The sequence below is a fragment of the Rhamphochromis longiceps genome, linkage group LG7, assembly GCF_057381845.1.
Source record: "Rhamphochromis longiceps isolate RC_006_pf linkage group LG7, R_longiceps_female_GT1.1, whole genome shotgun sequence".
Lineage (NCBI taxonomy): Eukaryota > Metazoa > Chordata > Actinopteri > Cichliformes > Cichlidae > Rhamphochromis > Rhamphochromis longiceps.
The window spans coordinates 61,669,864-61,680,047 of record NC_140563.1 but is presented as its reverse complement, the minus strand read 5'-3'; the positions used below and the strand labels follow the sequence as shown (position 1 = coordinate 61,680,047).

General features: G+C 46.2%; 1 pseudogene; it reads left to right on the top strand.

Moving 5' to 3' along the window:
- Window positions 1-504: 504 nt before the first annotated feature.
- On the top strand, window positions 505-623 carry LOC146666586 (5S ribosomal RNA; annotated as a pseudogene).
- The last annotated feature ends 9,561 nt before the right edge of the window (window positions 624-10,184 follow it).

Sequence of the window (10,184 nt, the reverse complement as noted above, 5' to 3'; positions counted from 1 at the left end):
TAGAAAATAAATAATTATGTTTGTGTCCTTGATATTAAGTTACATTTAACTTAATTAAGGAGCCGTTAAGAAAAAATTAGCAGGATTTTTAAAATGGGGTGGCCCATAGGAGGGACGTGAGACAAATGCAGGGAGGTCCAGCAACACCAAGGTAGGCAGAGATGATGGAAAATCAGAAAATAAAAGCAAAGTAAAAGCAGTTTGTTAGGTTAGTTATATAATGATCATTGATATACACAGACGTACCTTCATAAAAACGCATTAGGAGATGTCACAAATCGTCCTAACACACTGTATGCTCTCTGTCCCTTTAACACTGTGCTTTAATAAACTAACAAGTGTTATTATTGAGATGTTACTGCGGGAAAAGCATTATTGTAGCTCAATGTTGAAGCTGCAGTTTATAACGAAGGATTGCATGTTTTCGCTGTAAAACACGACAGCGTATATCAAACTGTGTGACATTTGCCACCCACAAAACGCGTTCTACATGCAATTGCTCTCGCTTACGGCCATATCACCCTGAACACGCCCGATCTCGTCTGATCTCGGAATCTAAGCAGGGTCGGTCCTGGTCAGTACTTGGATTGGAGATCGCCTGGGAATATCAGGTGCTGTAAGCTTTTTCGCTTCTACACACAAACTGCAGAGTGCGCTGATGCTCACTCAGTGGCGACAGCATTGGCTTTTGCTTTGAAAAAATACAAATGACAGTTTAAACACTGAAACTAATTTGAGCTGCTTTAGCTCATTCTCTAGTAGCCTACATGTTTGCTTTGTGAGTCCTACACAAACAGCACTTCCACGGACGCTGTAAGGTCCAATTCTTCCTGCGTTATATCAGCATCGCTGTACATGCACAGAGCGCCAGTACATGTTTTTAGGCACATGAACTCGATAATAAACAATTAAAAAATGCATTTATATTTGTACAGTTAGTGGGGGACTAGGTTATTGTTCTTCTCACAGTTTCAGTCTGGTAAAGAAGTGTTTATTTCTCAATCCCACTGTGAGCCTGTCTGCTGCAGGACCGGTGTCTGTCAGACCAGCTTTCAACTCTGCACTCAACAGTTACCTAGTTTCATATAACTCATGCAATGTGAAAGCCCTTTTTTCTGACAGTTGGAGCTACAACTGCTACATCCTCAGATTGGCACCATTAAACAGGATACATCTCTAAATTAGAAAAGGATCATGATTGAGCGAGTGTACAGTGACAACAATATACCTAGCACAGCCGTTTTCATAAAGCTAAAAACTAAACTTCTCTTTTGAACAGAAAGTTGTTACTTTGGTGCCATTACATTGTTTTTTTAAAAGTATGGACAAAAAAGTTTTATTTTATACTATCAAGCAATAAAGAGGTCATTGTTTAACAAAAACAGTTTTATATCTCCATGTAAGAGCTCAGGATCTCAGTACATTAATATTTCTATGACTGAATTATTCATGTGTGTGTTTTAAGGACTTGGATAATCGATAAATGGAAAAAGAATAAACCAGACAATGAAACAATCTTTTATGAGTGTTTATTTTTAAACCAGCCAAAATGATTTAATTAGAAACTAAATATAACAGCTGCTGGCTATGCTTCTAATTTCTGGTTGATATTGTAGTATTCTTTTAGGCTGGACGTCCAAATTGGGTGAGACGACTTTAGGTTTGAATGGGAGTTTAATTTGAATACATTTGATTTATGTAGCAGCATTTTAAAATAATAATTGTTAAATATAATAAATAAAAGACCTTAAAAATAATAGAGACAAAACCCCAACAATTAAATAATCCCCTATGAGCAAGCACTTGGTGATGGTGGGATAGAAAAAACCCTTTTAAGAAATGTTCGGCAGAATGAGGCTCAAGGATGAGCAACTGGTTGGGGATGACAGAAAAGACAAAATAAGAAAAAAATCAAGAGCATACGAGGACAAGACAAAACACATGATGGGAGGAAGAGGACCAACGTTACTGACACGCAGTAGTGATATATTAACACACTGAGTAAAAGACAGAAGTGCTCAGTGCATGATGGGAAGTTAATGAGCAGTTGTGGCCTATAACAGCATAACTAAAGGATGGGACAGGGTCAGCTGATCCAGCTGTAGCTGTAAGACTGATCAAAAAGGAAAGTTATGAGTTTAATGTTAAAAGACGAGAGCATTTCTGGTTAAACAGGACAGGGACAGGAAAGCTGAAGGGTCAGCCTCCCATTAGACTCATTAGACCTCACCAGAGTGAACAACTTTCTCTGCAGCAACACTACTCATAACTTTTATTCACACCCTGTCCTGATACTTCTATTTCATCTGCTATCAACAATAACCATACACTATTATTGCAATCTATACTACAGCTCAAAAGTCTGTAGAGAATTAGAAATGTCTTATTTTCTGACAACAGTAAAAATCGTTTAGATGTTTTACTAAATTAATCAGAAGCGTAAAGAAATATAAATAATTAACGGTAACATTTATCATAAATCACAAATGAGATTTAGTGGAATATCTACTTAGTGTTGTTGAGACGTCGGTCTCTCCGATTCTTTTTGTCTCGGTAGAGATCACGCAGAGATGTTTCCAAATTTCACACAATCCTTTTATTACCCATTTTCCTTACAGATGCATCTGGAGATCAGCACACTGCATCCTGTGCAGTCCTACTCTAAAGGCTGATCTGAAGGGTTTCACACAACAGCTACAGTTATAGTCTCTGGTCTCCAATTTCTACAGTAAATCCCCCACAATGGAAAAACACTGGTAAAGTGGCCTGGGGTGCTGACACCCTGACCCCCAACTGTCACGGCTGCCGAGGCGAGCCGTGTGGAGTTGGAAAAAGGACCCAAGAGCAAGCAGTGTATGAAAAGATTAGTGGAGTTTATTTACAAGGTGTCAGTGGCAGGAACAGAAAACGAATAATGAGACAAACTAACGGAAACCTAAACTGGGAAAACTAAAGAGCAACTAGAAATCCACAGGACACGGGGTGAAAGGCAGAGAGACGCAGACTGACGGAGGATACAAAAACGCAGAGAGACACAGATGAATGCAGAAAAGCAGTCCGAAAAGGCCCAGACGGACAAGGTCAGGGGGCCGACCCGGAGGCCAAAACAGTTCAGTTCCGGGGGCCGACCGTGTGAAAGGCAGCGGCAGTGGGGACAGCTCTGGGGGCCGACCGTGCGGACGGCAACAGCGGCGTGGAAACAGCTCTGGGGGCTGACCGTGCGGACGGCAACAGCGGCGTGGAAACAAGTCCGGAGGCCGGCCACGTGGAAGGTAGTGGCGGCGTTCAGGAGGGCGTCCACGGTGGCGGAGATGCCCAACAAGCGGCCTGGCAGATGACCGACGATGTAGAGGTGGTAGTAGGGGACCTGAAGGCTGCGTGGCCCCTGCAGACCCAGGCGAAGCGGAGGCTGGACCAGACGAGGCGGAGGCGGAGGCTGGACCAGACGAAGCTGATGAGGACGCTGAAGCAGAAGCTGGACCAGTCGAGGATGATGAGGATGCTGGAGCCGGACCAGGCGAGGATGAAGACACGGAGGCTGGACCAGACGAGGATGCAGAGGCTGGACCAGACGAGGATGCAGAGGCTGGACCGGATGAAGCCAAAGCAGACGCTGGACCAGGCGACGAGGATGAAGCCAAAGCAGATGCTGAAACCGGACCAGGCGAGGCCGAAGACTCTGAGGCCGCAGCAGGCGAGGGTGATGAGACTGCAGCTGGTGATGAGACTGCAGCTGGTGATGAGACTGCAGCTGGTGGCTGGACGGGCTCCTCGGGCCCCCCAGCTGACGAGGCAGATGGCTGGACGGGCTCCTCGGGCCCCCCAGCAAAAACAGTCTCAGAACCAGTGGGCACTGGAGCCCCTGGCACACATAGAACAGAACCAGCAGGTGCGGAGACCTCTGGCAGGAAGGCAACAGAACCAGCAGGCACACGGGCCTCTGGCAGGAAGGCAACAGGACCAGCAGGCACACGGGCCTCTGGCAGGAACGCAACAGGACCAGCAGGCACACGGGCCTCTGGCAGGCACAGGACAGGACCAGCAGGCGCGGGGACCTCTGGCAAACACATAGCAGACTTCAGCTGCCCAGAGCGTTGACTCTGCTCAGGCAGTGACAGCTGGGTGCAGTCCTCAGCTGGCTTCTTGACCTCCAGGGATCCAGAGTCAGCTGGGGGCTGAACCCCGGCCTCTGGGGAGGCCCTGGAGTGTGTCGCAGTCTCAGAACTGGCCAGCTTTTGAGGACTGTTGACAGTATTGTTAGATTTGTCTCTCTGCTTGGAGTGGATGGGCGAGGAGCAGTGTCTTCCGGGTAGAATTGACTTGTATGGTTTTACAGGTGGAACAACTGACACAGGATGCAGGGCTGGTGGCTGCTGAACAGGAGGCTGAACTGAGGGTGACTGACATAGTGGTTGTGATGACAACGGTGGTGGAATTAGAGACTGAGCTTGAGGCCGTGCGGCTAACTGAGCTTGAGGCCGTGCGGCTAACTGAGCTTGAGGCCGTGCGGCTAACTGAGCTTGAGGCCGTGCGGCTAACTGAGCTTGAGGCCGCGGTTCAAATGAATAAACAGTCCTAGTATTATCAGAGCTGGTGTTAATGGTCTCTGGGTTATATGTCACAGTTTTAGCAGACCCTGGGTTGGCTGACACGGGTTTAACAGTTTCAGAAGAACAACAGCCCTTTGCTTTCACTGAAGTCTTAAAAATGCCAACCTGGGAGAGACCTGATGAAGACCCTGGAGCGGTTGGTCCTGGCTCAGCTTCGGCGCCTAATAAGCTCATCACTGGACCCACTTCAGTTTGCCTACCAGCCTGGCATTGGAGCGGATGATGCCGTCATTCACCTCCTACATCGTTCCCTCGCTCACCTGGAGACCGCTGGAAGCACTGTGAGAATCATGTTCTTTGATTTCTCCAGTGCCTTCAACACCATTCTTCCCTCGGTTCTAAAGGACAAGCTGGTGAACTCTGGAGTGGACCATCACCTCACTACCTGGATCCTGGACTACCTCACCGACCGACCACAGTATGTGAGGACTCAGGGCTGTGTGTCGGACAGGGTCGTCTGCAGTACGGGGGCCCCACAGGGAACGGTTCTGGCTCCGTTCCTCTTCACCATCTACACTGCAGACTTCTCCCACAATTCCACCCAGTGCTTCCTGCAGAAGTTCTCTGATGACTCTGCAATAGTCGGCCTCATCACTGATGGGGACGACAAGGAGTACAGAGGTCTGACCCAAGACTTTGTGGACTGGTGCCAGCTGAACTACCTCCAGATCAACGCCAGTAAAACCAAGGAACTGGTGGTAGACTTCCGCAGGCACAAGCATTCTCCACTGCAACCACTGAACATCCAAGGTATGGACATTGAGGCTGTGGACAGCTACAGGTACCTTGGTGTTCATCTGAACAATAGACTGGACTGGACTCATAACTCAGACGCCCTCTACAGGAAAGGGCAGAGCAGGCTGTACCTGCTGCGGAGACTCAGGTCGTTTGGAGTGGAGGGCCCACTCCTGAAGAAATTCTATGACTCTGTTGTGGCTTCTGCTATCTTTTATGGCGTGGTCTGCTGGGGCGGCAGCATCTCTGCTGGGGACAGGAAGAGACTGAACAGGGTGATCCGAAGGGCCAGCTCTGTTCTAGGATGCCCTCTGGACCCAGTGGAGGTGGTGAGTGACAGGAGAACGGCGGCTAAGCTGTCATCCCTGATGGACAACATCTCCCACCCCATGCAGCAGACTGTGACAGCACTGAGCAGCTCCTTCAGTGGGAGACTGCGGCACCCACGGTGTGGGACGGAGAGATTTCGCAGGTCTTTCCTCCCCACTGCTGTCAGACTCCATAATAAAGACTTTAACTGATCAAGCACACACATCCATACATATGCAATAATACTAAGTGCAATAATCCTTTCTGTCATCGTTGTATTTTTACTCAGTTGTATATAGTATTTGTATTTGTATTCTATTTTTATCTTATTGTATATTTATTTTATTTTATTCTACTGTATATAGTATTTTATTTTATTCTATTCTGTACAGTTGTGTACTGTATTTATTCTTATTGTATTCTAATTTTTGCCTCATAACTCTTGCACTGTCCACTTCCTGCTGTGACAAAACAAATTTCCCACGTGTGGGACTAATAAAGGTTATCTTATCTTATCTTATCTTATCGGTTACCACGAAGGTAGGTAGGCTTAGCGAATTAGCTCCCACTGACACACCCCGAACAATCCCGGAAGAAAAAGTCTTAAGGTCCGAATTGGAACTGTTATCCTTCCTACTCACCTCAGTCGGCCGCTCTGATATCCTGGGGTCCGACTGTGGTGAGGGGCGTCGATGGCGTGAGTGCTGATCCCCATTTGAAGGCTGGACCGACGGGCCGGGCAGGACACTCTCCGTCGGGTCGGGGAGTGAAGCATGAGTTGCAGGGTGGGTGGTAGCAAGGGGGAGAAGATGAAGCTCGTTCAGAACAAAATTCTGTGTGAGCGGGTGAAGTGAGCTGAGCAACCAGGGGAGACCAGAAAGTAAGCGCTGTAGCCGAACAGCTATGCTTTGGCGGAATTCTCTCCCCTCATGCTCCAGCCATAGGTTAATTAATTTGTCCACTGAGTACATAATGTCCTCCCGGAGCTCCTTGGGCGGGTTGACTGCTGCTGGGTCCATAGTGGCCGGTTCGTACTGTCACGGCTGCCGAGGCGAGCCGTGTGGAGTTGGAAAAAGGACCCAAGAGCAAGCAGTGTATGAAAAGATTAGTGGAGTTTATTTACAAGGTGTCAGTGGCAGGAACAGAAAACGAATAATGAGACAAACTAACGGAAACCTAAACTGGGAAAACTAAAGAGCAACTAGAAATACACAGGACACGGGGTGAAAGGCAGAGAGACGCAGACTGACGGAGGATACAAAAACGCAGAGAGACACAGATGAATGCAGAAAAGCGCGGACTTACATGGAGTAATACAGACGAACCGGCAACAGGCAGGAGAACACACAGGGCTTAAATACACACACCAGTAATCAGGGGATAAGAGACAGGAGGGCAACACAGCTGGGAGAAATCAGAGCTGACGGGACAGGGGAAATGTAAACTGAACACACTCACATCAGACATGAACCTTCAGAATAAAACAGGAAATTAACAGACAGAGAACCAGACAGGACACTGAACTTGACAGGCAGACTCATGAGCAGACACAATAACACCATGGACAGACAGAGGGAACACAGAGAAGTGGGAGCAGGCAGGCAAAGAACAGAAACCTAACAAATGGCAAAATAACAACAGAATACACACTCGGAATGAACAAAAGCATAAGGAAACACAAAACACTGAGTCCTCAGACTCAGGACCATGACACCATCTCCTTTTAAGGTAATGTACAGTGGGGCAAAAAAGTATTTAGTCAGCCACCGATTGTGCAAGTTCCCCCACTTAAAATGATGACAGAGGTCAGTAATTTGCACCAGAGGTACACTTCAACTGTGAGAGACAGAATGTGAAAAAAAAATCCATGAATTCACATGGTAGGATTTGTAAAGAATTTATTCGTAAATTAGGGTGGAAAATAAGTATTTGGTCACCTCAAACAAGGAAGATCTCTGGCTCTCACAGACCTGTAACGTCTTCTGTAAGAAGCTTTTCTGTCCCCCACTCGTTACCTGTATGAATGGCACCTGTTTGAACTCATCATCTGTATAAAAGACACCTGTCCACAGCCTCAAACAGTCAGACTCCAAACTCCGCCATGGCCAAGACCAAAGAGCTTTCGAAGGACACCAGGAAAAGTATTGTAGACCTGCACCAGACTGGGAAGAGTGAATCTACAATAGGCAAGCAGCTTGGTGTGAAAAAATCAACTGTGGGAGCAATCATCAGAAAATGGAAGACATACAAGACCACTGATAATCTCCCTCGATCTGGGGCTCCACGCAAGATTTCATCCCGTGGGGTCAAAATGATCATGAGAACGGTGAGCAAAGATCCCAGAACCACACGGGGGGACCTGGTGAATGACCTGCAGAGAGCTGGGACCAAAGTAACAAAGGTCACCATCAGTAACACACTACAACGGCAGGGAATCAAATCCCGCAGTGCCAGACGTGTTCCGCTGCTGAAGCCAGTGCATGTCCAGGCCCGTCTGAAGTTTGCCAGAGAGCACATGGATGATACAGCAGAGGATTGGGAGAATGTCATGTGGTCAGATGAAACCAAAGTAGAACTTTTTGGTATAAACTCAACTCGTCGTGTTTGGAGGAAGAAGAATACTGAGTTGCATCCCAAGAACACCATACCTACTGTGAAGCATGGGGGTGGAAACATCATGCTATGGGGCTGTTTTTCTGCCAAGGGGACAGGACGACTGATCCGTGTTAAGGACAGAATGAATGGGGCCATGTATCGTGAGATTCTGAGCCAAAACCTCCTTCCATCAGTGAGAACTTTGAAGATGAAACGAGGCTGGGTCTTCCAACATGACAATGATCCAAAACACACCGCCCGGGCAACAAAGGAGTGGCTCCGTAAGAAGCATTTGAAAGTCCTGGAGTGGCCTAGCCAGTCTCCAGACCTCAACCCCATAGAAAATCTGTGGCGGGAGTTGAAAGTCCATGTTGCTCGGCGACAGCCCCAAAACATCACTGCTCTCGAGAAGATCTGCATGGAGGAATGGGCCAAAATACCAGCTACTGTGTGTGCAAACCTGGTAAAGACCTATAGTAAACGTTTGACCTCTGTTATTGCCAACAAAGGTTATGTTACAAAGTATTGAGTTGTATTTTTGTTATTGACCAAATACTTATTTTCCACCCTGATTTACAAATAAATTCTTTACAAATCCTACCATGTGGATTCATGGATTTTTTTTTTTCACATTCTGTCTCTCACAGTTGAAGTGTACCTCTGGTGCAAATTACTGACCTCTGTCATCATTTTAGGTGGGGGAACTTGCACAATCGGTGGCTGACTAAATACTTTTTTGCCCCACTGTACATTGGCAATTGTCTGCCCCTCACCCTCAGTAAATCTTGCTACTGTCCTGTGTTTGGGGGTTAATTGCCCCACTTCCCTGCACCCCAGTTCTTTGTTCCCATCCCAGGACTATTTTCTATTTTCTAATCTTAAATCCTATAAACAACAAAATCATACTACGACACACACTAATAAACTACATTCACTATGACCTCAATACCTATTAGACAGTCCATTATTTCTACAGTGTACTGTTATGAAAACAACAGAATGATGATGAGACACTGTGGTAAAGTCTTACAGGTATATTTGCAGATAGTTATCAATACAGGATAAACACTGTGGGCTCCAGGAGACGGGGCAGAGGTAGGGAAGGTTGTCTGGAGGCACACTCAGACACTGTCACAGAAGGTCATGGAGATCCGTAACACTGAAACGTCTGCACAGAAACAAAGAGTGAGCAAAGGCAAGAACTGATGGAAAATGTGACATGACTGTGGCATAATACGTTACCTTGGTACTGCAATGATCTGGTTGTTTAGAAGCCAGCATGAAGACCTCGTGAGGAGCAGGCGAGTAATCAGCTGATTGTTCACAAGTGACTGAGGGACGGGAAGATGGAGGAGCATCCCCTAAAAAAGACAAGCACACGGACAACAACACAGGCATACACCGAAAGAGGAGAGAGAAAGAAGCAGGCCAGAAAAAGAGGGCAAGGGAACCATGACATCTACTGAGGCCCATTTTTATTTGATACATCGTATCACCAGATGTCAGTTTGTGATGTTAGATCCCAACTTGTCAGTCAAGAAATCTTTTTCCAAAGATATCAGCACAAACCAAAATCATTGTGTGGATTAAAAACAGTAAATTATGGAGGTTTGTGATGGATCATCCAATTTTCTGTTTGTAATCTGGTTAAATCAAATGTGTTCTATGTGTCCATACAGGAGTGAGTGTTACTAAAATTTGGTCCATGTATAACTGTGTAGACATTTCCTAATGCATCATGGGTGATTTAACCAATAAAAGATTCATTAAACACACATCTGTGAAAACATTACTGGTAAACGTTGTGAAAAATTATGTTAAAGCAAATATAATTTTAAAATTAAAACAAGAATGTTTGAATCTGACCACAAACTTTTGAGCAGTAGTGTGTGTTGTATGCATGTGTCTGTCTGTATCTGATCAGGATTTTGTCAT